The sequence below is a fragment of the Schistocerca gregaria genome, unplaced genomic scaffold (genome assembly GCF_023897955.1).
Source record: "Schistocerca gregaria isolate iqSchGreg1 unplaced genomic scaffold, iqSchGreg1.2 ptg000581l, whole genome shotgun sequence".
NCBI lineage: Eukaryota > Metazoa > Arthropoda > Insecta > Orthoptera > Acrididae > Schistocerca > Schistocerca gregaria.
In genome coordinates, this window is record NW_026061971.1 from 35,001 (window position 1) to 40,000 (window position 5,000).

The window sequence follows — 5,000 nt, forward strand, 5'->3', positions numbered from 1 at the left end:
GACTGGGCACACAACGTGAATCGCACGTCAGCCACACACTCGAACATGCACCACTCTCGGCCTGCAACGGAGACACACAATACGTAAACATCTGGAATGCGACAATGTCGAGTGCATCCTCTCTGCCACATTGCACCGTCGACACTATGATAACCAGAGCAGTAGGTCCACCTATAAAAGCACAATACCCCACTCCTCCGACAACTACCATTGCTCAGATAAACCAACACCACCAACACACATCCTACACAGAGGGGCACCAAATATCACCCCCCCGCCCTCGTGTTATACCACATGAAAAATTGCAGAAGTGAGAGACACAGACCCGCCAGCCTCTTGCTACAAGCATCGAACCGACGTGACATATCTGACGGTGACTCAGGCATCCGCGTACTGCCACAACTATCCACCCCCCCCCCCCACTCTCTCTGCCCCCTTCCCACACAATACCGAATTTAACCAACTTTATCGCTTAACCTAACTGTGGCTGTACCAGATTATCGCTTAACCTAACTGTGGCTGTACCAGATTATCGCTTAACCTAACTGTGGCTGTACCAGATTATCGCTTAACCTAACTGTGGCTGTACCAGATTATCGCTTAACCTAACTGTGGCTGTACCAGATTATCGCTTAACCTAACTGTGGCTGTACCAGATTATCGCTTAACCTAACTGTGGCTGTACCAGATTATCGCTTAACCTAACTGTGGCTGTACCAGATTATCGCTTAACCTAACTGTGGCTGTACCAGATTATCGCTTAACCTAACTGTGGCTGTACCAGATTATCGCTTAACCTAACTGTGGCTGTACCAGATTATCGCTTAACCTAACTGTGGCTGTACCAGATTATCGCTTAACCTAACTGTGGCTGTACCAGATTATCGCTTAACCTAACTGTGGCTGTACCAGATTATCGCTTAACCTAACTGTGGCTGTACCAGATTATCGCTTAACCTAACTGTGGCTGTACCAGATTATCGCTTAACCTAACTGTGGCTGTACCAGATTATCGCTTAACCTAACTGTGGCTGTACCAGATTATCGCTTAACCTAACTGTGGCTGTACCAGATTATCGCTTAACCTAACTGTGGCTGTACCAGATTATCGCTTAACCTAACTGTGGTTGTACCAGATTATCCCTTAACCTAACTCAATTTGTCCCTTAACCTAACTCAATTTGTCCCTTAACCTAACTCAATTTGTCCCTTAACCTAACTCAATTTGTCCCTTAACCTAACTCAATTTGTCCCTTAACCTAACTCAATTTGTCCCTTAACCTAACTCAATTTGTCCCTTAACCTAACTCAATTTGTCCCTTAACCTAACTCAATTTGTCCCTTAACCTAACTCAATTTGTCCCTTAACCTAACTCAATTTGTCCCTTAACCTAACCCACGTTGTCCCTTAACCTAACCCACGTTGTCCCTTAACCTAACCCACGTTGTCCCTTAACCTAACCCACGTTGTCCCTTAACCTAACCCACGTTGTCCCTTAACCTAACCCACGTTGTCCCTTAACCTAACCCACGTTGTCCCTTAACCTAACCCACGTTGTCCCTTAACCTAACCCACGTTGTCCCTTAACCTAACCCACGTTGTCCCTTAACCTAACCCACGTTGTCCCTTAACCTAACCCACGTTGTCCCTTAACCTAACCCACGTTGTCCCTTAACCTAACCCACGTTGTCCCTTAACCTAACCCACGTTGTCCCTTAACCTAACCCACGTTGTCCCTTAACCTAACCCACGTTGTCCCTTAACCTAACCCACGTTGTCCCTTAACCTAACCCACGTTGTCCCTTTGCCTAACATAGTTCACTGCTCGGAATCTCTGGTGTCGTTGTTATCCTCATGTAGATGTCTTGCGAGTGTTGCTTACTTTCCACATATTCCCGCTATCCACTGTCAATTGTACTGCAATAGGACTATATCGCCCCCCCCCCCTCTGCCCCTCTCTTTGTGTCTCCGTCCTCTCAAGCTGGTCGGTCTGGCGTTTGAGTGTTAAATGAGCCTCGCAGCTGTTCAGTTGCGTTCAGATGTCGACGCCCTCAGTGTACGTCGTGGTATGGTCTGTGTCCATTGTCCGCTGATGTCGTACGCGTAACCCACACGCTGTACCGATCATCGGTAGTTACGTACAGAGTGAAGTAGTGTGATACGTGTGACCGTACGCTGGCTGTGCCCAACGGTGTCGAATCTCAATTTCCATATGTTGTGCTCGATGCTACTTGTCTCGTCTCCCAATAACAGCTAGGTTGCACTGTGGTACGCCGTAGAGGCGTGTGGGAGGAACGTACGAACGCATTGTATGTCACCCTGGGTCGCTGGGGGTGGTGGTGCGGTGAGTCAGGTCAGGTCAGCGTGAGCCGTGTGATGTAGTGACGCGTGTATTCCGACTTTGTCGTATTGCCTCACACAAAGTGCTACCCTGGTGGACCGCGTTCCATATCTGGGACATGCCGCAGATGCCGGTTGACAGTGGATCGCGGAAGGGACATCGCATACGTGCGCGGGCCACCTTCCACGTGTTCTCTTCTGCACATGTCGCAGTGTGTATGTGGTCTGATGTAGCGTGTCGTGACACATGACATCCTGGCATGCAAGAATTGTTGAATTCGCAAATGTAGGTGGACATCTACGTTTACTGCCCAAGATACGCAAATGAACTGGAAATCCGTTGTTGAGCGGTTGTTCACGCTGGAGGTGAATCTGTGATGGCGACGATCGGTACAGCTATTAACCGGTTGTTTCAGCGGTACCCGCCACATCCACACACGTGACTAGGCCCATGTGGGTATGAAGCGATACGCGGCGGTGGCTTGGTGGGACTGTTCCCGGCCGGTGAAGGGGGGCCGCCCGGCGTGTTGGCCGCGCGCTGCGTGGGCGCACGCGCAACAGGCGGCTGGTGGGGGGCGCCGAGTGGCAGGAGCGCCAGCCGACGGGCTCGGCAGGCGGCGCAGCTACGCTGCGGCGCACCCTGCACGCGGCGCCTGGCGGCCAAAGTTGGTTCAGCCGAGCCCGGTGCGAAGCGCGGTGGACATCTGCAGTGTGCTGGTCTGATTGAGGACTGTGTGCGTTGAGGATGCGCCGCCGCCTGGCACTCGGCGCCGCGACGCCGTCTGCTGCTCGGTCGCCCCAGCGGTTCTCGCAGGTGGTTTGTATCGCAGTTGTGCGGACGTGTTGGCGCGTGCGCTGTGCTGGGAGAGTTCGCTTCTGCACCCAAGTGGGGCTTTGCCCTTGTGTGGCGCTGGCGTTGGAGCTGCCGGTCACCATAGGTGGCGCGTGTTGTCTCCCGCCGGCAATGCCACGACAGCACGCTCCCGGGCCTCTGTCGGCAGCGGCAAGCTCAGTTGGGAGCAAGGGTGTTCGCACTAAAACCGTCTACTCGCCTAACTCCGGGCGATTGCGCCTCTCTCGAAACCGACCAAGTACCTAGGACGGCGCTGCGCGCCGCCGGGACCTGAGAGGGTTTCGAGGTGTATCGTGCAGGGGAGCTCGGCCTCCTCCTGTTTGCAGAATAATTGAGCGGACGCTTGCGTGTTCGCGCGGGCCCCCGGGACACACTCCCGGGCGGCCGGCTGCTCAGCTCTAGTTGACGCAGCTCCCTGGTTGATCCTGCCAGTAGTCATATGCTTGTCTCAAAGATTAAGCCATGCATGTCTCAGTACAAGCCGCATTAAGGTGAAACCGCGAATGGCTCATTAAATCAGTTATGGTTCCTTAGATCGTACCCACGTTACTTGGATAACTGTGGTAATTCTAGAGCTAATACATGCAAACAGAGTCCCGACCAGAGATGGAAGGGACGCTTTTATTAGATCAAAACCAATCGGATTGGCTTGTCTGGTCCGTTTGCCTTGGTGACTCTGAATAACTTTGGGCTGATCGCACGGTCCTCGTACCGGCGACGCATCTTTCAAATGTCTGCCTTATCAACTGTCGATGGTAGGTTCTGCGCCTACCATGGTTGTAACGGGTAACGGGGAATCAGGGTTCGATTCCGGAGAGGGAGCCTGAGAAACGGCTACCACATCCAAGGAAGGCAGCAGGCGCGCAAATTACCCACTCCCGGCACGGGGAGGTAGTGACGAAAAATAACGATACGGGACTCATCCGAGGCCCCGTAATCGGAATGAGTACACTTTAAATCCTTTAACGAGTATCTATTGGAGGGCAAGTCTGGTGCCAGCAGCCGCGGTAATTCCAGCTCCAATAGCGTATATTAAAGTTGTTGCGGTTAAAAAGCTCGTAGTTGGATTTGTGTCCCACGCTGTTGGTTCACCGCCCGTCGGTGTTTAACTGGCATGTATCGTGGGACGTCCTGCCGGTGGGGCGAGCCGAAGGGGTGCTTTCGCGTCCCGAGGCGGACCCCGTTTAAATCCTACCAGGGTGCTCTTTGTTGAGTGTCTCGGTGGGCCGGCACGTTTACTTTGAACAAATTAGAGTGCTTAAAGCAGGCAAACCCGCCTGAATACTGTGTGCATGGAATAATGGAATAGGACCTCGGTTCTATTTTGTTGGTTTTCGGAACCCGAGGTAATGATTAATAGGGACAGGCGGGGGCATTCGTATTGCGACGTTAGAGGTGAAATTCTTGGATCGTCGCAAGACGAACAGAAGCGAAAGCATTTGCCAAGTATGTTTTCATTAATCAAGAACGAAAGTTAGAGGTTCGAAGGCGATCAGATACCGCCCTAGTTCTAACCATAAACGATGCCAGCCAGCGATCCGCCGCAGTTCCTCCGATGACTCGGCGGGCAGCCTCCGGGAAACCAAAGCTTTTGGGTTCCGGGGGAAGTATGGTTGCAAAGCTGAAACTTAAAGGAATTGACGGAAGGGCACCACCAGGAGTGGAGCCTGCGGCTTAATTTGACTCAACACGGGAAACCTCACCAGGCCCGGACACCGGAAGGATTGACAGATTGATAGCTCTTTCTTGATTCGGTGGGTGGTGGTGCATGGCCGTTCTTAGTTGGTGGAGCGATTTGTCTGGTTA

General features: G+C 52.4%; 1 non-coding gene across 1 annotated transcript in view; it reads left to right on the top strand.

The window, feature by feature from the left end:
* The first annotated feature begins 3,606 nt into the window (after positions 1–3,606).
* The window catches only part of LOC126315956 (small subunit ribosomal RNA), a 1,893-nt gene continuing 499 nt past the window's right edge, over positions 3,607–5,000 (top strand). The window contains exon 1 of the ribosomal RNA XR_007556053.1: positions 3,607–5,000. This exon is cut by the window's right edge and continues 499 nt beyond it. This is a non-coding gene — a ribosomal RNA (small subunit ribosomal RNA).